The sequence below is a fragment of the Colius striatus genome, chromosome 1 (genome assembly GCF_028858725.1).
Source record: "Colius striatus isolate bColStr4 chromosome 1, bColStr4.1.hap1, whole genome shotgun sequence".
In the NCBI taxonomy this organism is placed as follows: domain Eukaryota; kingdom Metazoa; phylum Chordata; class Aves; order Coliiformes; family Coliidae; genus Colius; species Colius striatus.
The window spans coordinates 39,625,471-39,650,388 of NC_084759.1; the positions used below are offsets into that span (position 1 = coordinate 39,625,471).

Here is a 24,918-nt window from a genome sequence, read left to right on the forward strand (position 1 = left end):
GGTTTAAGCCCAGCTGGCCTACCCTTCCCGCCACATAACATTGTTGCATGCCTGCATAGTATAGGAGCTGTTTTATATATGGACAAGGATGAAATAAACTTGAAGAACTGTCCCCTAGCTCATATAATGGAATTTTATTTTGATAATGAACCAATCTTTAGGATGTCAGTTTCCTAAGTGAACATGAAACAATTTAACAACATTTTTCAGATAAGAACATATGCAGGATACATGTACACATCAGCTTAATACAGACTGACAAGTCCTATAAGATATTTATCTGTTAAGTAGTTTTCTATACTTTCAAAGAAAAGACTGCATGATTGTGTTTTAGGTATTGTTTTGTTGTTTCTTGGCCAATTAACTTCCAAGAATTCTTTTTTATCTTATTACTGCAGAACTGCTTTGCTGCTCTTTGATACAATGAGATACAATCTGAGTGAAATAAAGGAGCACTATAAAGCCTTGGGAGAGCAAGTGAAAAACAGTGGGGCCCAAGTTAACTTGTTGTCCATTTTATCAGTCAGAGGAAAGGGGGCAGACTGAAATTGATGAATAATGTATATCAAGTCCTGTCTATGTGGTTAGTGCCACCAAAAAGGTTTCAGCTTTTACAACGAGACCTTCTTTGATGACTGTAGCCTTTTGGGATGGGGTGGAATACATCTGTCTCAAAGTAGCAAGGGAATTTTTAGGAATAGACTGTCCAACTCAGTCAAGTGGGCTTTAAACTGTAGAACTTGCAGGGTAGAGTGCAAAATGTCAATGCTCACATCATCCCATCCAGTTGGGAAATATGTGAGGGCAACCAAAGCAGCTATGAATACTCCTCAGCTGTATGCCAAGATGAGAGTCAGAAGGCTGATCACTCCAACACATTGTACAACTGTGGTGAATGCTCTTGCACTCATTCAGGGAAAACTATATGTGAGTAAACCTCTGCATTACCTGTATGCCAATACACACAGCACAGGAAATAAGCAGAAGGATCTAGAGATGTGGTTGCAGTTTCATGACCATGATCTCATTGCAATTACAGAGACATGGTGGAACACTTTGCATGATTAGAGCACTGTCATGAAGAGCTATGAACTCTTTAAAGACAGGCTAGCAAGACAAGGTGATGGAGTTGTGCTTTACACATGAAAGCAACTGGCTTGTACTCAGCTCTGCATAGGTGGGAATTAGGATGAAAGTTTATGGGTGAAGATTAAACGGCAGGCTAATGTGGGTGATAATGTTGAGGGAGTTTACTTCAGGAAGAGAAAGTGAATAAGGCCTTCCACAAATAGCTGAAAGAGGCCTCATAATCACAGGCCCCAATTGTCATGGATTTCAACCACCCTGATATTTTTTGTCTAAGTCACACAGTTAAGCACTCACTAGGAGGTTCTCGCAATGTGTTGATGACAACAAGGAAGGATGTGCTACTGGAACTGTCTACTCATAAATATAGAAAGTCTGGTTGTGGATGTGAAGGTTGGGAGCAGCCTGGGTTGCAGTGACCACAAGATGGTGGAGTTCAACATCCTGCATGGAAGAAGCAGAGCAGCAAGCAGGATTGCAACCCTGGACTTCAGATGAACTAATTCTGGCCTCTTCCAAGACCTGTTTGGAGGAATCTCGTGGGCTAGGATTCTAAAAGTTATGGATGCCCAAGAAAACTGGTCAATCTTCAAGCACCACTTCCTCGCAGTCTAAGATCAGTGCATCCTTAAGGATAAATTGAATATTGAATAAATAGCTAAAAGGTTTACATGGATGAATGAGGAGTTTCTGAAACAACTCAAATGTAAGAAGGAAGTATCTGGAAAAAGGGCCATTTCACTTGGGAATAATAGAGAAATGTTGTCAGGGTATGCAGAGATATAATAAGGAAGGCTAAAGCTCTCTTGCAAATAAATCCAGCAAGGGAAGTAAAAAACAGGAAGAAGGGCTTCTTTAAGTATATCAGCAGTAAAAGGAAGATTAAGGAGAACTTGAGTCTGATGCTGAATGAGGTGGATACCCTTGTGACAGAGGATGAAGAGAAGGCAGAACTGCTGAATGCCTTCTTTGCTTTAGTCTTTACTCCTAAGGCCAACTCTCAGAAATCCTAGACTGTGGAAGATAGAGAGAGCCTGTAGAAAGGAAGAACTTCCCTTGGTTGAAGAGGATTGGATTAGAGATCTGCTAGGCAAGGTGCAGATTGATAAATCTAGACATCCTGATAGGTTGCACCCACAAGTGCTGAGGAAATTGGCAGATGTTATTGCTAAGCCACTCTCCATCATTATTGAAAAAAATGTGGAGCACAGGTGAGGTGCCAGAGGCCTAGGGAAGGCCAACACCACTCCACTCTTCAGAAAAGAAAAGAAGGAAAACCCAGGAAACTACAGGTCAGTCAGCCTAACCTCCACTCCTGGAAAGGTGAAGGAAGAACTCATCCTGGATGTCATCTGTAAGCACATTGAAGGAAAAGGAAGTTACCAAGGGAAGTCAACATGGATTCATGTAAGGAGAAAATTAGAAGGGCTCAGACTCAACTAGAAGTTAAGCTGGCCACTATTGCAAAAGACAATAAGACTTTATGCCTTCTTTGTCTTAGTCTTCAATACTAAAACCAGCTCATCTCTGAGCACTCATCCACCTGAGCCAGAAGACAGGTATGGAGGACAGACTGAAGGTGTCTTAGTGCAAGAAGAAATGGTGTGCAACCTGCTGCTTCACCTTGACACACACAAGTCGATGGGACTGGATGGAATCCACCCAAGGGTGTTGAGGAAGCTGACAGAAGTGCTCATCGAGCCACTCTCCATCTTCTACCAGCAGTTCTCGCTCACCAGGGGAGGTCCCAGAGGACTGGAGGATGGTGAATGTGATCACCATCTACAAGAGTCAGAAGGAGGGTACTGGGAAGAGCAGGCCTGTCAGCCTGGCTTCGGTGCTGGGAAAGGTTATGGAACAGATTATCCTGAGTGCCAACCTGTGGCACATACAAGATAACCAAGGGTTCAGGCCCAGCCAACATGGCTTTATGAAGGGCAGGTCCTGTTTGACCAATTTCATCTCCTTCTATGACAAGATGATGCACTTAGTGGATGAGGGAAATTCATAGATGATACCAAGCTGGGCAGGAACATAGACAATTTTTAAGGACATGAGGCCTCTTCAGAGGGACCTGGAGAGTCTGGATCGATGGGCTGAGGCCAAATGCATGAGACTCAACAAGGCCAAGTGCCGCATTCTGCACTTTGTTTTACAAGGCCATGAGACCTGAGTGAGTGTCAAGAGAATGGGGTAAGTCTTTATCTGGTGCCCAGTGACAGGACCAGGGGTAATGGGCAAAAACTGGAAGAGAGGAAGTTCTACTTGAACATTGATTTTTTTTTCTGTGAGGATGAGGGAGCACTGGCACAGGCTACCTGTGGAGGTCGAGGACTCTCCTTCTCTGGAGGTTTTTAAAACCCTCTTGGACACTTTCCTATGTTGCCGTATTGAGGTGAACCTGCTATATCAGAGAATTTGACCAGATGATCTCTAAATGTCCCTTCCAAACCCTTCTATTCTGTGACTCTGTGTGATATTGTGATTCTGTAACTATGGGAGTTTAATGCAGTTAACTGGACCACAGTGAGAGTGGGGAAGTGTTGACAGTATATTCCAAAAGTAACTTCTATTCCCAAAATTGTCTGATGAGACGTATTTCTTTAGAGAAATAAGTATCCCTCAGCATATATTATTCGCCATGCCAGTAGTAAGCCAATATGAGGAAAGCAAAATTAAAACAAAAAGTAGGTGGACCTGCTTGAGCAGTGGGGACTAGATGATGTTTAGAGGTCCGTTCCTACCATTCTATGATTCTATAATTCTATGATCCTATGAAAGTTAATTTCACTTTATTGGATCTTCTGGGATGGAGTTAATTTTCTCCACAGCAGACTTCATAAAGCTGTGCTTTGTATTGATAACTGAAGGATGTTGATAACACATCAGTGTTTTGGCCACTGAAGAGCAGTGCCTGTACAGCATCAAGGTTATCTGTTCAACATTCTCCCCTCAGTAGTAGGCTGTGAGAGAATCTTGGGTGTGACAACTGACCCAAACTGACCAAAGGGATATTCCATACCATGTGATATCTGCTCAGCAGTAAAGCTAAAAGAAAAAAGGAGGAAAGTGGGGCATTTTTTATTTAGGACTTTTGACTTCCAGGGCAATATCTCCTGCTGATGGAAAGTAAAGAATAAAATCTTTCTTTCTTTTTCCTTTGCTCATGACTTTTGTTTTTAAGTTCCCTGCATCTTGACCCAGGAGTTTTCTTTTCATCTTGTCTTCTTTTCCCAGTCCTGCTGAGAAGTAGAGAAATAGCGTCTTGGTGGGTACCTAGTGTCCAGACAAGATGCACCCACCACATTTGCTAATGAAAAAATTCTACTGTCTTTTCTCAAGCTCCATTGTCCTAACCACAGTCAGATTGTACAAAGTAGAGTAATCACCAACAACAAATCATAAATATTATTTTCTGTTTCATGTTGCAACAGTGAAAATTTAGGTTGACATCAAAAGCAACAAGAATCCATATAGTCCTTAGTGACAAAATACTATGAGAATAAACCAGATATATTTTTTAATGATAGATTGAATGCTTACAAGGTAAGGAACAGATCTACCTTGCTTTAAAGGCATTGGTAGTCTCTATAAAAACTCAACAGGAGCTTAAAAACTCATTATCACACTACCAATTTGAAAGTCTGCTCAGCAGAGTGATATGTTTTTATTTAAATATCCTCTTTTAAAATTACCTTTTTTTAAGGTGTCAACTGGGTCTAAGGGCAAACAGTTAAGTGAGCTGTATTGAAGATCATGTAAGTGAATAGTCATTTGTTCTAGTAATTAGAAAATCATATTAAAGCAAGAAGTGCAAATGCTGGGAGTCCAAAACATTTTTTTTTTTTAATGTATTGTAGGTACTACATGAATAATCACATGTTTGTTCTTATAAACTAGCTGTCTGTTGTTTCAGTAGAGTTTCTGAGAAGGGAACTAATTAGAATATACAATTTCAGCTCCTTCATTTGTACTTTAAAAAATATACATTGACAAATAGTAACCTGATAATGAAATGATGTGAAAGGTTCTGTTCTTAGGCACCTTCACTTGTTCTGAATGCTTTCCGAGAGTGATTAATTCTTCTTAAAGGTCTCTGACTATCAGCTGTAATGTAATAACTCACATACAGATTTTTCTCCTCTTGGCCTCTCTATTTTAGCCTCTTTCTGTCATCTCTTCTTGGGTTCATGCTATCAGCTTAAATTTAAGTTGTTTGTAACTGATTGAATACTAATATCTTGTTCCCTTTCTTTCCTGCAGCTGCTGTATCAATCATCTGTTCTCAATGGACCTGTTCTCCCCCATGTCACTTCCTTTCCTCCAAGCTTGTTGTCAGCCTCAGAGATGCAATTCTACCGCAGACAAAAAAATACATCTTGCCAGTCTCATGTGACCCAGATAATGTCTTTCTTTTTCCTTATTTATGAATCCTTTCCACTGATTATTCATTCAGACTTCTTGACATTTTCAAGATTTTTGAAAATACTAATATTTTTAAGATAAGAATAATCTTCCTGATATTGCTTATTGCCTGGATTACTTAGTTTTTTTTCCCTTAATAATTTGGATAGTGTCAATGACTTGACAATGATATTTTAATGAGTTAAGGGGAAGTACAGAGAAAGAGGGAATAAATCATATTTAATGTATACTTTGACTAGAACAAAAAATAATGTCTTCAAATACAACAAAGGTACATCAGACTAACATTAGTGAACACAGTTTTTGATTTTAAATGTAGTAGGGCAAAGAGCAGATTTTCTGGCTAGTTGTGAAATCTCCAGTAATAGAGATATTTAAAGGAAAAAAATTACAAATATTTGCAGGGAATATAGATGGCTGGTACAGGAATACAATTTGAGGCAAAGAGAGAGAATGCATGACCTTTCAAGGTTACTTCCAACCTAATTTTCCTTTCAGCCTGGTTTTCTACTCCTCTGGTACATGTGACACAATTAATCCCTGTGCTTCATTTGTTCTACATCCTTCATTTATCTCATAACTAAGAGATTTTCATTTTCACTTCTACCAACATTTAACATGAATTAGTCTCCAGTTATGAAAAGCTCAAGTAATAGTCAATATTGTTTCACTTTCCTGCTTCTTCTGTTTGCATGTCATTGCCCTTCTGGTTTTATTTAGATTTTCTCTTTTCTGACTTGAAGAGTTTCATATTGTAACTCTTTTCCAACCTATTAACAACTCATATTTGCAGCACCAGTGAGACAGCAGTTAGATTTTCACTCAAGTTCTGAAATAAGTATGAGACTATGTCCTAGTTAATTCACCTTTATTGGAACTAAGCTTGTAAGTCCAGTGTCTAATGCTGTTTCACTTGATCACAGCACACTGTGATCACAAAGTATTACTTTTCAAGAAGACTTAATATGCCTTCCACTTTCTATTTAAGAGAGTCTTGTTATTTTCTACCATTTTCGATTAACACAGAATAAAAATTTGTGTGCAGTTTCACTGTAACTGGTGGAACTACCTGTAAGTTATATGTTAACTTCACAGAAATGGGAAAGATATGAGGTAGAGAAGACATTCCCAGGAGAGAAAAATAAACATCTGAGAATTACAATTCAATGCAACTGTTACACTGAGAAAAGGCAGACTGTTGCACATTTTTTTTCTAAATAAAATCCCTTTCTCAAGGCACCACCACTGAACACTAGCAACTGTTGCCTAATGAACACTGTAATACATGAGGCAGTAGAACTGAGCTATGTTAAGCTGATTGCAGAGAGAGAATAACATTACTGAAACTTAGAGTGTTCATGCTTTCTGTGGTTTATCCAGCCAAATCAAACCTTGTGCTTTATCATCCATCATAACAACTCATATTATTTATAATTAAAGTCACATGGCTAGGTTTCCCACATAATTTAAAAAATTTGCCTTCTTGATTCGCAAGCTTAGAGGTGTTGACTACTGTTTTTTTGTGAATTGTAAGTAGAGATGAAGTGTGCTGAGTGACTTTCATTTGAACATTGAAAGCTGGCGAGATGTCTTGTGGGGTTTTTTTGGATTTTTTTTGTGAAGTGACTGAATAATATGATCATAATAAGGTTCAGCAAAAACAGATAGTGACTTTGAGTCAAGATCCTCTGAGAAAATTTTATAACCCCATCTGCAAAATGTACTTGTGTTTTATCTAGCTATAGTACTTTGCTTCTTCCTTCATCTTTTATCTCATTAAATACCCCAGATGAAATAGAATAAATATTATGATACTAAAGCATGTGTAAAAGTAGAACACTGCAATGAAATGTATATGAACATCTTGGCAAGATATTAACATCTTTAAATAATCCATGTGATCAGGATTTAAAGTTAGGTTGTCTATATTCCAACCTACATTCCCAGACTATCCCCAGTAAGACACTTGAACAGACTGAACTTTCTAGAGAAAAAGTATTTGTGAAGAACAGGCTGTGATTTCATTTATATATTGTGTACAAACTTGACTCAAAGTGCACTTAAATATATTTATTATACATCCAATGTACAGACATTATTTTAATGAGGTGGATTTGTGCTATTGTTTTGATTTTTTTTAAAGAATACTCCAAAAGGTTCTGTTAAAGAATTTCCCTGGAAAACAGGGCTACAAGGTGACACAAGGAGTGTGGTTTGGCGTGCTTAAAGAACTTAAGAAATAAAATTCTGTGAGGTTAAAAATAGATTGGAAACTCTTTAAAAGTTCAGGTGTTTTGACAGTTCTTTAAAAGGCTTTTGAAGGTTAAATCAAGAAGCTTTTTTCTTTCTCAGCATCATTTCAAATAAACTGTTTAAAAGCAGTCTGTTACTACTACCACCTTTTGAGGATCTGTATGTTATACATGCTAAAAGACTTCAGCAATAACATCTATGAAGCTAGGTAGTTAAAAATGTTGTAAAGTTTTAGAACCCTCCACCAAAACTGAAACTATAATAAAAGAGATGACTAAAGTTATTTTAAAATTATATCTTCATATGGGTGAAATGACTAAATAAATTTAATGTATTTTCTTCTAGAATCTCTATTCCCTGTCAAGAACTTATGAAAATTCTGAAAACAATACATTTTCCTCATGTCAAAAATTATTCTAAGCTTACATATACATTTTTACCAGCTTCTTGGATATTAAAATATTAATTTTATTTATATGAGTTTTTTTCTTCCATGATAAGAAAAATAAATATACAGTTTTAGTTTACCTTAGGAAAGGTTAAATCACAAAAGGGCTGGTTACATTATTTCCCTTTTAAACATCTTTGATCCTCTCCTTCTAATTATGTGACAGTTTTGTATTAACTGAAGAGGTGATTAAACTTATGGGTTTGTGGGGTTGTTTTTTTTTTTTTTTTTTTTAATATACGTTACTGATTTCCAGTACCTAACTCCTTTTTCATATCTCTCCATACATTTTAAGAACAAAGAAGCACTGAAATCTCTCCTATCAAGCAAGTCTAAAACAAACTTTAAAAAGAAATCTACTGCAGTTTTAGGAAAAGGAAAAGAAAGGAAATTCAATACTTAGACAACTTTTCCTGACATTGTATCTCACTTATTCATGCTATTCAGGCATCAGGAGACTCAGGAAAGCAATAATCTTCAACTGAAAAATACATTCCACCCCTAAGGTACTACATATCAGGTTATAATTTTGTAGTAGCTTTATTTGTCCTTAGTAGGCTTTTCTGGATGGCTTATGATCTGAGGCAGCTTATTTTTGTTTAAGTTGGTATACCACAAGTGGATTTCTTCACTTGGGTTTCCCTGGATGGACTAAACTAATGGATCCCATAGCTCTGAGTCCTTCTCATCTGAAGAGATGTAACTCTTTCCAAATGGAATGCTAAAGTGAGCTAGCAGACTCACCACAAGTACAGATATTTGTAATATGCTCCTTATCCTTTCCTTCAGATTCTTTTATGTGAGTTAAGGTGTAGGGGTTTTCATTTGATTATGTGTTTGGATTTTGTTAGTTTTCGCACTAGGTAGAGCAGAGTACATGGAAGTGGATGAGACAATAACATTTCTCCAAAGTTATTCTGTATTCTGCAAATGTCTTAGTTGCAGTGTCTTCATGTTTTTAATGTTAGTAAGTAATCAGAAAAAAAAAAAAAGAACAAAAATGTGAGAAAACATGATCTATAAACCAAGGACATGCTTACATAGAGAATTTGACTGACAGAATTAAAACAGAAGATGGTTATGCTATAATGAGTGTCCGGTAGCTACTGGGATTTTATTTTGTGAACTTTCTAAAGGAGAGAAACCATAATTCTAAAGGAGAGATATCATCTCATAACTCTGAAGGAACCACTATTTTTTCAGAATGATACTCTTACCAATATAGTGTTCAGCCTCCACTCCAACTCCCGTGTTTTACCCTTTCTGATTTCCCCTAGACATCTTCAAAATTCATAAAATGAAGTAAAATATTGAACCACCACTGGAATTTATAATAAAAATAAATAAGCACAACAGAGATTAACAAGAAATATTAATCTGTCAAATTATTTTCTCTTCAGAATATAGACCACATCTCTTCATTCGCTTTTAAGGATGGGTGAAAAAGACCTGCCCTGCCCAGACTGGTGCTATCCACAAGTTATCGATTAAGTCTCATGACTTCTTCAAATAACTAGATAGAGACAAACGCTTACCAAAGCAGCAAATGTCCATGCTGTTAGCAAAAGCGAAAGTAGTTTTTGCACATCAAAGAATACCCCTTCCGTGGTTCTTCATTGTTTATTTCCTGCAAATTAATTTCAGGTCCTACAAAAGCTATTTGCACAGTAAAGAGTTAGATAATCTGGAAATTCTTGAAGTAACTATACATTAACAGTAGATGCAAAAGGCCGAATAAGATGTAAATACACAGTCTTACAAACTATCTTCTATTTCATTTCACTATGATAGATGTCAAAGTAAAAAATAATCAATACACAGAATGATCAAGTGTTTAAATATGATTTAATCTAATTGAGAACTATGGGATTAGGTCATGTTACTTCCCATAAAAAAAAATAATTAGCTGCAACTTGTGAAGCAAAATGTTAGCCAATACCATGTGAGTTTGTTGAGAGGAGGACACTGGTGAATATTATGCAACATGCACAGAAAGTATCTTAGTTTCATACAGTTTTATTTCCCTCCCACATGTTCTGCTGCAGTTTTCTGTATGGTACATTAGAGTGTTTACTACTGTTTAGTTTGCATCTAGCACAATTAAAACCAGACATAACATTTGGTGTAGTAAGGCAAAAGCAGCTTGATTTTTCTTAATTGTTAGTGGCATTCATTTTAGAACTAGAAAGTGGTTATACTTTGGTGATACTTTAGAAATAGAGAAGTATCATAAAGCTTCTTTCAACCATTTGTAACCCGGTAAAGAATTATTTATTTTGACCAGTAATGTGATGGACATACATAAAACTCTTCTGGAAATATCATACAAGCAAGACACAGGGATGGATTTTAGTCTGGTAATATGTAAAAAATCAGCCCTGCTGAATCTGGTACTGCTAGATTTCTTTTCCTGTCCATTCCTCATTGTTACTTGATAACTGTAGTCTAAAATTTGCTCTCTTGGTCTGTTTTGGATTTTGGATTGTCTTTTTTCTTTTGATATAAAGGATCTGTGGGAGCTGTTTATTTCTTCTTTTCATGGTTCAAGGCCGATGGAAGCTAATAGGATTTGGATACCAAAGCACTTCAGTCACAGACACAAGCAACTTTACAAATAACATTATTTTCCTCTGCTATGGGAGAGGTGGTACAGAGTGTGAAAGATGTCAGGTGTTTTAGTGCAATTTTTTCCTACATGTTCTTCCAGTTCTACAGGAGAGCTGATACAGTTCTGGAATGAGGTCAGTGTAGCAGTACTAGTTATACTATGTATAGTCAAGAGACAAGACCAAGGGATCTTCTGTGGTTTTTTTGGTTCCCTATATTCCCTGGAGGTTACAAAGATGATCCTCGATCCTGGTTTTCTTTCACAGAGCATCTTCCTGAAACTCTTGGCTATTCCTGTATTCTTAAATGTCCATATTTATAGGAAAGCCCATTCAAATGCTGTCATTAATTCCAGATTTTCTATCTGTTTTGTGGGCACTCAGAACATGTTTGTTCCAGACCCTTCTGACATTTTTTACCCTTCTTGATTATTAGCAAGTTGCTTGCATAGCTTGGGTATCTGTTTCTTTGAGTACCTAAAAATATCTTGTCACTTCTACTACCACATAAGTAAAGCTCATGGGCTTATACCAAGAGCTGTGACAACCAAGCCTAAACCATGCTAACTGCTACACTTGTTAACACTAGACTTCTAAACGTATAACACAGAAATGGTTTATTTTTCCCATCTTAGAAATTTGCCATTGACAATTGCAAGTACATACCAGTAAATGTTCCCAAGGTTTGACATGCTCTTCAAGGTTTCTTTCTCAAAAAACCCCAAAAAACAAAACCTTCAATAATGGGAGTTAAAGGTAGAAGTCTATTTCCATTTTCTGTCTTCCAGCTACCAATATAACGTTAAGAGGCTTACAGATTTGCGTCAAAAGTCTGTCTAGCCCACTGTGTCCTTTATCTAAGAGAATTCAAAAACAAATGCCAAAGAAAAAGAGTTCAAGATGAGAACAAAGACAGAAATTCTTCTTTCAAGTATACTCATAACTTCTGTTCTGAGTTCAAGGGCTTCCTCTTCTAGAAGAGAGTTTGTGGGTATTCATGTAGCTGCATTTATTTCTATTTCATAAACTTGTCTGGGCTATCTTGAATCCATGTGAAATGGACATCTCCTTCTTATCTTTTTTATGAATAAATTTCTCAACTTGTCAACTGCCCCCGTGGGAGGCCCCATGCCAGAGCAGTTCATGAGGAATTGTAGCCCATAGGGAGGACCCACATTGGAAAAGTTCATGAGGGACTGTCTCCCTTGGGAGGGCCCCCACAGTGTAGCAGTGGGAAGTGTGAGGAGGCCTCCTCCTGAAAAGAAGCATCAGCAAAGTCCATCTGTAATGACTGTAACCGACCACAACCCCCCACCCTCATTGCCCACTCCACTGCAGGGGAAGGAAGGAGAGTCCTGGGAGGAGAGGTGGGGGGGAGGTCTTTTAAGATTTGTTTTTTTCTCATTTCCCTGTTCTGATAGTTCATTAATAAATCAAATCCTTTCTCCCTTAGTTGAGTCTGTTTTGCAGATAACAGTCATTTCTGAGTGTTCTCCCTGTCCTTATCTTGATTCACAAAACTCTCATTATATTTCTTTCCTCCTTGTCCAGTTTAGGAGGAAGAGTGATATTACAACTTAGTGGTCACCTGAAACCCTGACAGAGCTAAATCACCACACATATTCATCTCATGACGGGGAAATAAATGTTTTCTCAGTGCTACTACATTTAATTTTTCCTGATGTTAAAGAAGTTATTAGAAAAGAATCAGAAAGTTCCAACATTGTTATTCACAATCAAATTTGGTTTGTAAAACAGCTGTAACTTAAATTTGAGGCATGAGGTATGCTTGACATATCACAAATCTGAACACAATGTACAACTGATCTGCTTGGTGAAGAAAATGTGCCTTTTTTGTTTATGCAATATTGAGGTAGCATGTTAGATATGTTAAAAAAAAAGTATATTGGAGTGTCATGAATCAAGCACATTGTGTGCATAGTTACTCTGTGAAATGGTAGCTACGCCATTATCTCAGTCTCCTGTTGCACTACTTTACTTTCTCTCATAGAGAAATTTAGTAAGAGCACATTTAGAGATCTGGCAATAGTAGTATTAGTATTCTGTCAGGGCTTGGAGACCTTAACCACATTGAGGACTACAAACAAAAATACAAAACTAAGTGCCTATCCTGGAGAACTGGCCAAAGGAAAGAAGACATTATGACTGATAAGCACTATTATAAGACAAATATTCAGTAAAATGTGACATAGAACTCTAAACCTTTTTACTTATGTAAATCTACTTATGTAAAGAGTCAGTCATTCTCTTCAGATGTGCTGTAGCAAAAGTTGTGTCAGCATCTGTACATATGAAACAATCAGTATCTAATACAATGGTGCAAACTATTCAAAAAGACATGGTAAAAAAGTGAGAGGACTCTTTTACTTTCTATTATAAAAGGGACTAAGTTTCATTTAATCATTATGCTTTTTCTGTTTTCTTTCTTTTTAAAACATATTGTTTTCTTACTGTGAATGGATTTATGCCAGTTCAACAAGGTTGAAAATCAACATAAACAAGAAACAAGTGAATCTGCAAAATAATTAGACAGCTGTATATCTGAAAGAGGTGTCTGAACTATAAGGCCATGCAAAATTCTTTTCTTTTTCATTTATCTTATGACTCAGTTATCTCCAAGAGGAAGGATGAAAAACAGCCCCTACTTATCTTTGCTTGTTTTTCATAGAATCTGATAGGTAGTATACGTACGTTGAGGAAAACCAAGCAAACAAAAAAAAATATTGTCGAAGCAGATTCACACTTACATTTTCTGCAAAAAGTTGGGGTTTTCTTGCATCTACAGTTAACTTAGAGAAGCATAAACCCAATAACTTCCTTAATTTTGCTAACATACAGAAAATTATTTCTTCTGAATGGAAGGGTAGCATGAAAATGTGAATGACCATGAGACATATCAATTAAACTGCTATGCCTTAGGAGTTAAAAGGTGGGGATATGTAAGAAGAGAAGATTTCTAGGCTCTGTAACTGAAAATTTTTTTTTCTCATATTTAAGAGATGTTCAAAACTTAACTGGATGAAAAGCCCTGAGTAATCTACAATTAACACTGTTTTCAGCAGAATGTGGACTAAATTACCTTGTCTTTTACTTTTTGTAACTTAACTTGTTCCAGACTTCCAACACATTTGTGAAATTGAGGTTTTCCTACCAGTCTACTTCACTTACTAGTTATTTTATTATCCTATTTTAGAAATAAATCCCCACCAAAACATATTATAACTGTCAATATTATAACTGTTAAATGCTGTTCTCTATTAGAAAATGAATGACTTACTTATAATTTCTATTTGTTTTGACATGATACTATTAAGTCTTCTTGACATCATCTAATTTTGTCTTGATAGCATATTCAGACCATTAACATATTCACATCCTGATTAACAGAAATTTTAACATTATCTGTGGTAGAATTGCACTGACATGTTCTAGGAAAATTGGTGATGGCAGTAAGAAGTAAGGAAACAAGTGGCAAAGAATCTTAGACAGAAAAATATTGTAGTTGTTTGTTGATAATTGCAAGTGAAATTGAAATACCTAAGCTGCAATTTTTGTACTTTTGATCATACTTGAAATACATCCACAATATATCCACACTTTTTCTCACTACTTATCTAAATAGATGTAATGTATGTTTAAGAGCTAACAAAAACAGCAATTCTTTTTTTTTTTCTTTTTTTTCTTGTCTTTTTTTTTTTTTGCTACAGCAGTGTTATATGGAGAAAGAAAAGAAAAAAAAAAAGCATCTCAACTGTCAGTGTCCCCACATGAATTGAATGGAATGAGTAGTGCCCGTACAGTTCTTAGTTTCGTTCCTTACTCAACACGTGAATTTCAATCAGTCATTTCACTTGTGTTCAGTTTATTCATCTGTAAATCGGTTATCTTAACACTTCAGTGCTTCAGAGAGGTGTTCTGAGAGTTATTGAATAAAATTTTACATTGTATTTCCAGAGCATCAGAGTAACAATATTAGTATCAAATTGTTTTATTGAAAGAAATCACATAAAGCCATTTCAGAGCTAGCTACTGAAAAAGACATGCTGTTTCCTTCAGATTCTTTTTCAGTGTACTTATTGTTCACAAAACATTACAATTAAAGTGATAAGTAGCTACTTATGACAAAACACGAAACAAAAATTATATGTCAAAAAGCATATTGTCCAATTCATTATTTCATTCAAAGTGTGAAAGACAGTTTTATAATTCACTACTTCTGGTGCTTGGTAGGGAAATTGGTTCTAAATTCTTGACTACAGCCATTACCAAGCTAGGAGAATAATTAGTTTCCTGAAAAATACTCCCCTCCTCCCAAGTTAGGGAAATGTCTTCGCATCTCTCCTTATGCTGAGGATACTAACTACAGCTACCCCCACTTATTTCAGTGGAAAGAATGCCAGTCCAGGAAGCTTATTTTACAGGACCATTATCTAGTTCTGATTTTTCTTTTATGTGTACCTCAATCAAAGATCAGAGCTCTATTGTGTTGGGCACTGTAAAGACAAGTAATCAAAAACGAAGTTTCTGCTATAAATAGTTCTCAAACTAGATATCAGTAAAAATGTACTAGCAGCAAACGGAGTAAAGAGAGTAAGGTAATAATGATCAGATATCTTAGCTCACAGTTTCCTGAATTTATTTCTGCATAGTCACACACCACCAAGAAGGGTATCAATTATTTCCATCTGAAATATCTTTCACAGTGATATTTAAGAAGTTCCTCTAGGAGTACCAGGGAAATGAAGATATGAATACTGACAGGAAAAAATAATATATGGTTGTCTTCCTCTCATTGATGACTTCTCTAATGACAAGAATATTTTATTATATGATTTTCATTATTTTCTTGCTTAACATTTTGTAGTTTGTTGTATCTTTCTCTCGTCTTTTATTTTCTGCCTTTTTTAAGAAGTAGAAAATTCATTTTTCTATTTAGGAGCTTCTCTGAAGCACCTTTAAGGAGTATATTCAAGGGTTAGAAGCTAAGATGTACAAAGACATCTTCCTCTCACCCCAAAATTACAGTTTTTGGCCAAATTTCACACTTAACCATTCAAAATATAACATCCCAAACAGTTTCTTCATCATAGTTCAGGCTTCTTTTGACAGAAATAAGATATTCAATTGCATTAAATGTATGTGGATCATAGATATTTAATTTAGACTCCTTCTTTTCATTGACAAAAGTATAACAGTTGCGTGGAATCATAATATTTTGACTCACTCTGGGTTTGCTAATTAATCATGCAAATCTAACACAAATTTTCAAAGATGACTGGGTTTTTTCTTAGCCTTAAGGTAATCCAAAATTATTCCATCTTCCATTTTGAAGTCATTTAAATGCATTAGAAACTATTACCCTACACTGCTAATAGAACTGTTATAATCTCTTATCTGATTTGTTCGAAAGGTTTGATGTTTCTGAGTATGCAGAAGTTAGAATTATACTAAGCAAAATTTATCTGGAATTATCCCAAATATTCCACCAAGTAATTGAAGAACAGAAAGATATTTAAATCACGAGATGTGATGGACAATATCGGTTTACAAAAGAAAAAATGAAAGAATAAATTTATAACTCTCTTTTGAAAGTCGAACTTATCTGCAGTAACAACAACATGAAACTAAAGATGCCATTTAGTCTTTAGAGAGAAAATGAACTATATGCAATGAATATAACACCTAGCTAAAGGGCAAATGTCGAGAGAATATAGTTAGCCTTCTTTTCTTTAGTTCCAAGTGATAGCACTAAGGGTAATGGCACAAGCTGTAACACTAGAAGGTCCACTAGAACATGAAGAAAAGCTTCTTTCCTGTGAGGGTGAGTCCTGACACAGGCTGCCCCGGGCAGTTGTGGATAAAAATCATAGAATCATAGAATGGTAGGGGTTGGAAGGGACCTTTAGAGATCATCTAGTCCAACCCCCATGCAGAAGCAGGTCAACCTGGATCAGGTCAAACAGGAATATGTCTAGGCAGGTCTTGAAGATCTCCAAGGAAGGAGACTCCACACCCTCCCTGGGCAGCCTGTGCCACTGCTCCCTCACCCTCACAGCAAAAAATAGTTTTTTCTTATGTTTAAGTGGAACTTTTTGTGTTCCAGCTTCATCCCATTACCCCTTGTCCTGTTGCTGGATACCACAGAAAAAAGTGATGTTCCAAACTCCTGACACCATTTAGATATTTGTAAATGTTAACAAGATCTCCTCTCAGTCTCCTCTTCTCCAGACTAAACAGCCCCAGTTCCCGTAGCCTTTCCTCATATGAAAGATGTTCCAGTCCCCTGATCATCTTGGTGGCACTGTGCTGGACTCTCTCCAAAAGTTCTCCGTCCCTCTTGAGCTGGGGAGCCCAGAACTGGACACAGTACTCTAGATGAGGCCTCACCAGGGCAGAGGGGGAGATGTCTATGGACATTTTCGAAACCCTTCTGGATGCATTCCTGTCTGACCTGATCAAGGTGAACCTGCTTTAGCAGAGGGATTGAACTAGATGATCTCTAGAGGTTCTTTCCAAACTTTAATGTTCCATGTCTGTGAGTAAGTGTTGGGTTTTGAAATGTTTTTAATTAAAAGTGAAATTAATGTTTCTCACTGACAATCTCATTCTCTGACAAATACATTTGATTTCAGGATGCTCACTGTTGCATTGCCTGAATTACAATGTAAAAAGAAAGATATATCATGATCTACAAGAGGCTGTATGATCAACAGGGAGCTGCTTCGTGTTAAAAACACAGAAATAGTAAGTTCAATCTTCTGTTTCCCTCTGCTTCCTTAGCACCTGTTTATCTTAGGTAACTGTGACCTCTATATAATTCACAGATGGATGTCTTTCATGAAGACAGGTAGTAAATGAACTGCTACAAAAGGAGGAACATGACCACAGACTTCAATTAGAGCAAAGAGGTAGGATATATTCTTGCTTCTTAAAACTACAATAAGGAGAGACAAAATCGGACAACAGTTAATAGGGGATTAATACAGAATATGCCATATCATATTTGATTTTAAAAAGTTTCAATCTGTAGTAACCATAATCTTACAGAAAGCCTTAAATGCCACTCTCCTAAATGTATTTACTAGAAAAAAAGGTGAGCTAAAAGAGGTTTTTGTTGGCTTTTTATTTTTTGTGAGGTTTTTTGGTTTCTTTTGTTTTCTTTTTGCTGGAGTTTCACTGTTTTGCATAGAACAACTAAGCATCATGAAGCTCACAGGGAAAAGAAAACAGAATGATCCCAGTACTTGCAGGAGAGAATTCTTAGGTCTTAGAAATGCTTGAAGTCATATAAGCAAATTAATTTTGTTCTGAAGGGTCATACATGTTATCAATGAAAAGATTACAGAGAAACCCCCAGTATTTTTTCTCGTTTCAACTACAGTTTTTAGCTGCCATTTTTGTTTTAAAACTTATGGATAGAATTTCATACTTTTACTATAGTGATATATTTGGAAATGTACACATTATGTATGTCAAAATATGCATTTTATTTAAAAATATGTGGTAAAATTAAATTATAAACCTATATAAATTTCACAAATCTATTTATAAATCTATCTTAAATTTATATATATATTATCTACACAGCTATTATCTGTAATCTCTTAAAATTCTCTTTGATGTTGTTAACCTTGAATTAAACCTTGAACTTGCCACATTTGTGATCTTTATATAGGGAGATTTAAACTAGATTCAGGGGATGACGTGAATTGTGCAGCCTCATAAAACTTTTCACTGAACAAGCAGAAACACGCACACGTCTCAGAATAAGTACTATCTAAATCAGTGAATCATGTAAAATGGTACAGTCTCCTGTGCAATTATCTATGTGGTTCCAGTAGCATTTATAATTTACATTTGTACTAACACAACACAAATGGAACAGCTACATTGTTTCCAAGTTTGAATCAGCTCACATCCACCTCTTGAGGAGGGTCTGCAAGGTGCTGTTCGTTGCCATGCAGAACATGGCAAGATGTATTCATGTATCCTTCAGTATAAAACTCTAAGGGGTTCCAAGGTCTCAAAGTACTACACTCTTCATTGGACCCTATTACTTCCAACAATAGCATAAATTGTAGAATTTTATGCTTACATATTCTCTTAATGTTTTTAAAGTTTTGTCTCCGAGACTCTTTTAGAAATAAAAATAAAGAGGTAATACCACAGAGGCCTAATCTATTACAATTTTACCCCAAAAATACATGGGTTTTTAAATACAGATGAGATCTGTGTTCCACAGCTGTATTTCCAGATCAGGAAGTTTTAACTGAACAAAATGTCTGTATCAACATGAGCTCAACAGTAGTGACAAAAGAAAAGTGGCAAGGATTCTGCAACAATAATTACTATGTAAACACCTTAAAAACCACTTATACAGATAAATAGCTTGCAATGTCCAAAAATGGATAAAACTGTCAATCAGCTGCATTTATAGAACTTTAATTGGTTCTTTTGCAACATCATTACATCACAAACTATCTAAGAGATCTAAAGTGTACTACAGGGACAGATAGTACTCAGCTAGACAGCTTCCAATTCAGTTCATAGAGATTTGCTTTGTTGCAGATTTTCTTGCTAAATATTGTTGGCAAAGTATTCCTAATTTACATAATTAACTAGGCAAATACGTATGTTTAAGTCAATTGCCTGTTTTACTTAAACAGTACATTGGCGGAAAACTGTGTCTTTTTAGTGACCTTACATTAATTGCTGTGTTTAATGTCTGACTCCTTAGTCACAACATGATGAACTTTATTTTTGTTATTTTCAGCATTTTGGGTCTATCATCACAGAATCTAATACATAAAGAACAGCTTTACAGTAAATACCATAAGAAGTTTGCTTGACAGATTCTGGAAAAACAGCCGCTGATCTCTCAAATGAATATAAAAGAATACAGTTATCTGAATGTTTTCATTCTGAAAATACAAGTCAAATTGGAAAATACGACAGAAAATATATCAGAGATGAAAAAAATATATAGTTGCTTAAGGATGTAAGTCTGAGCTAAGGGATCAAATTCCTATTAGGGAAGAAGGAATAAAACTTTTATTCATGGTTCATTACACCCAGGACTGTCACATATTGCATAATTGTAACCATTTTGCCTCTACATTATTTCATTTTTAACTGTTCAAAGATTACAACTGCAGCTATATCGTTCTCTCTACTGTTATACATCACCTCTAAAAGAGAAATTATATGCCTGTCAGTTTAGGAGTGGGAGCAAACAAAGCAAAACAAAATAAAACAACACAACACATTTAGGTCCAGCTATAATTTTTAGTTAAAGACAATAATTCATTTTGATTAGTGATGCTTCTTCCTGGCAAAATAAATAATGTTTCTCGGAGTAAGGATGGCATGAAGGTGACTATATTGTATAGTTTACCCTACCTTTTGCGTACAGATAAATAATTAAATAAGTTAGACAAATAGGGAAGTGCATATACAGTCATGCATAGACACTAAACATATTTTCAACAATATGCAGTATAAGACTGCCATCTTCTGGAAATAATATTTTTTACAATTCCCGTTTCAAATTAAACTTTGGCTCACGAAAAAAAATGTAGTTAGAGATTAATGATATTTACTTGCCCGTTTGCCCTTTTCATTTGTCTATGCTGGTTTTAAACTAGTAGTCCCTGTACAACCTCTTTTACATACAAGGACCTACAGAGTGTGAATGTAGTATCAGCCAGTGTTTAGACTTTCAGGTTTACAAGGGACTGTACAATACCTAAGGGTTAAAAAAATCCAAAGCAATCAGCTCTGAAAACAAAAGAAAAAATCTTGTCTGGTTTTAAAAAGTTTTAATGCTTTACATTGATAAGTTTTAACAAAATATAAAATAAAATGAGACTGTTATTTCTCATCATTAAATGAAACTTTAAACTAAATCCTTCACTCCATTCAGTCTATTCTGCATGAGAAGTAAATGACTGATTATTAGACTATGAAACTAATATATTCCTCTGAGGCAGAGACATACCTACGTCCCACACAATCTCCTCTGAACCTTGCAAGTATCTTTCAAGACAAAGAATTTGGACTAACACTTTACATGCAATTTCTAGTAACTGATAAACATACTATTATCAAGGTACCTCCATTTGCAATAAAATTGCAACCTGATCTAGGTGAATCTGCTTCTGCAGGGGGGTTGGACTAGATGATCTCTAAAGGTCCCTTCCAACCCCTACCATTCTATGATTCTATGATGAAAATTACGGAATACAGTTAATTTTAATCCCACTTAAAATAAAGAAACCTCTGTGATCTATAAACAGAGACAATTCAGGAATCTAGTAATAGTACTTGTTGGCTGAATGATAGAACCAAGACAGTGGTGATCAACGGCATAGAATCGAATTGGAGGCCTGTGCCCAGTGTGGTTCCACATAAGTCAGTTCTAGGGCCAGTCTTGTTAAATATCTTCATCAACGACCTGGATGAGGGGACAGAGTGTACCTTCAGCAAGTTGGCTGATGACACCAAACTGGGAGGACTGGCTGATTCCCCAGAAGGCTGAGCTGCCATTCAGCGGGATCTCGATCAGCTTGAGAGTTGGCCAGAGAGGAACTTCATGAAGTTCAGCAAGGACAAGAATCCTGCACCTTGGGGAGGAACAACCCCATGCACCAGAACAGACTGGGGACTTATCTTCGGGAGAGCAGCTCTGTGGAGAGACATCAGGGAGTCCTGGTTGATAATAAACTAACCATGAGCCAGCAATTTGCCCTCATGGCCAAGAAGGTCAATGGCATCCTGGGATGCATCAAGAACAGCGTGGCCAGAAGGTCAAGGGAGGTTCTCCTCCGCCTCTACTCTTCTCTGATGAGGCCTCATCAGGAGTCCTGTGTCCAGTTTTGGGCTTCCCAGCTCAAAAGGGACAGAGAACTTCTGGAGAGAGTCCAGCACAGGGCCACCAAGATGATCAGGGGACTGGAACATCTTTCATATGAGGAAAGGCTGCAGGAACTGGGGCTGTTTATTCTAGGGAAGAGGAGACTGCTTGGGGATCTCATTAATATTGATAAATGTCTAAATGTCAGGAGGTTGGGACATCCCTTTTTTCTGTTGCATCTGGTGATGAAACAAGGCCTAATGGAAAGAAGCTGGGACACAAAAAGTTTCACTTACACATAAGAAAAATCTATTTTACTGTGAGGGGTATGGAGCACTGGCATAGACTGCCCAGGGAGGATGGGGAGTCTCCTTATATATAGGGATCTTTAAAACCCACCTGGATGTGTTCATATGTGACCTGATATAGGGGAGCCTGCTTCTGCAGGGGGTTGGACTAGATGATCTCTAAAGGTCCCTTCCAACTCCTACCATTCTATGATTCTATGATTAGCACCATAACCCTGGCCTTAGAGAATATCTCATATCCATAAGTTGCATGCTTAAAACACATGGTAAGGCTTTGCATTGCCTGTAATTGAGGCCTTAAGGAAGACACGTGTAAAGCACTGTCCTCTCCTCTTGACTTGGAACCTGGTAAAATCAAATCTTATCTACTGTACTTCAGATGAGATTTTTCTGTCTCTGTTTATTTTTTTTTCAGTCTCTAGCCTTCATTTTTCATGTCACTTTTGATATTACTACTAACAAAACCAATAACCATTTGTCCTATATCTCACTCATTCTTTGTGCACTTAAAAGCTTCAAAAATGAAATTCTGCTGCTTCTCTGCTCTTACTTTCCCAGATTAAATATATCTATTTATCATCCCTCCAAACTCTCCGCTTTCTGTTGTCAACAATCAGTCTACCCTTTTAGACCTTCTGTCCCAGAGGGATTTTCTCTTTGGCTAGGCCTTATTTTGGTTCAGCTAATCAACAGTATGCTCCACATCTTCTTTCAAGGAACTTTGAAAAACACTTTTGTAATTTTTCTAGAAATATCTCCTCAGCTCAGAACCAAGAGTTTAAAAAACAAAGAGTTAAAACTTTCTAAAAATGTCTTTTTCAAGGTTATCATCTTATAAATATGTGTATTAAAACAATTCTTCACATCTTCCCAAATGATCAGCCCTCTAAGCTGTTTGATTTGCTAATAAAAAAAATACTTTTGTTGTTTTGGTTGCTATTTTTCAATTCTGTATTCCAGCTCATGTTTTCACCTGTGAACAGCTAATACCAATTTGGGGAATTTCATTTCTCACGATTATGTTCTTTTATACCAACAGTTTGAAACTAAACTACTACAATTGTTCTCAAAACAGAAATCTAAAAAACTGGAATTCTTAAACACAGATATCTTCTCTGTCTTGTCAATGTCCCTCTGTGGATGATGAAAGCAAATTAAAAGATCTATGCAAAGAATTTGGAGAGGATCCAAGAATGATAAGCAAATCAAGACTCAAGATATGGACATAAATATTTTAGAGTACTATAAATTGTTTTGTAGATGTAAAAAAAAGTGTTTCTTGTTCTAGAATTTCCAAAATAATACCTTAAACAAAAAAATATTTTTAAAAAAATGAAGTAACTTACAGATATATTTTAAAATACTAAAGAGTGCAATTAGAACATGTAATAGATTAAAAAACTAGTTATTTTGCCCAAAACTTATGGTATTAATTAGTGACTTTATCACTTTCTACAACTACCTTAAACATCGTTTCCAATGTAAATGATTCTATGTTTCTATGATTCTATGGTTAGGAGGAATTGAACGAGTACTGTTAAAAGATTTTGAAAATCCTGTCAATATATGAATTTTAATTGGCTATTTTTAGGTCCAAGATGTTAAAAAAAAAAAAAAAGTATGACATTTTAAAGTTGTTTCCAATTACAATATTCTGTCAGAATATCACCTCTAAACATTCATTGTGACACACGGATGAGAAACAAATTTGTTAAGACAACATTGTATATTTAAAAGGCAAGCTACAAAATGATAATGGACAAGCAAGACCCTTTAGCTACAACCAACCTACTGTCCACATGTCAGGTTACTTTTAAAAAAAAAATCTTGACTTTCATGGTTTGACACTGACTTACCTGATTGTCAAACTAAATTAGACCAAAGAAAAGAAATATTCAAAGGTATAGTGAATGAGTCTACTGGCTAATGAGGTAGTTACAATACCAAAAAAAGTATTTTTTTCTTTATCATTCCACAGGTAAAAATAGTCAGATTTGACTTTAGGATGAGCTTTGAATCTTCACAGAGGCACAGAATCAAATAGCTACAAGAATTTTATTTGTCACAGGAAGTACTCTGTTTTTCATTACCTTGTAATTTTATTTTATTTTTATACAAAACAACATCTTTTTCTATCTAACCAATGACTAATCAAAAAAATCTCACCATAGATATGCAGTGTCCCAGGAGTAGTTTAAATGAGTAGCTATTAGAAGTTTAAAGATCCAAATCCCATTTTATGCTTCAAAGGTAAAAATAGAAGAGAAATTTTAATTCACTCATCCTGAAATATTTTCACTTATGTTTGATAGTGAGGAGTCTTCAGTCCAAAGTATGTCTTTGAAACTAGGACCTAATAAAGAAAAATGAAAGATCCTATGAAAGATTGCTTTTCTGATCCTGTCATGGTTTGACCCCAGCTAGCAACTAAGCACCACAAAACCACTATATTACTCTCATCCATGTTGGGATGGAAGAGAGAATCAGAGAGTAAAAGTGAGAAAACACATAGGTTAAGATAAAGACAGTTCCACAGGTAAAGCAGAAGCTATGTACATAAGCAATGAGAAACAAGATATTCATTCAGTACTTACCATCATCAGGCAGGTGTTCAGCCATGTCTAAGAAAGTAGTGTTCCATCATGCACAACAGTTTCTTGGGAAGAGAAACACCATCATGCTGAATGTCCCCCTCTGCCTTCTTCCCTTAGTTTATATGCTTATCATGACATCTCATGGTATGTGATATCCATTTGGTTAGTTGTGGTCAGCTGTCCCAGCTATGTGATCTTCCAACTCCAGATATATCACTAGACCACTCACTGGGGTGACGTGGTGAGAAGCAGGAAAGGCTTTCACCCTGTGCAAGCACTGCTAAGCAACAACAAAATCATCTCTGTATCATCAACACTGTTTTCA

At 36.1% G+C, this 24,918-nt stretch overlaps 1 pseudogene; it reads left to right on the forward strand.

Moving 5' to 3' along the window:
* Window positions 1–3,274: 3,274 nt before the first annotated feature.
* LOC133625356 (coiled-coil domain-containing protein 70-like) overlaps window positions 3,275–24,918 on the forward strand; it is a 76,328-nt pseudogene continuing 54,684 nt past the window's right edge.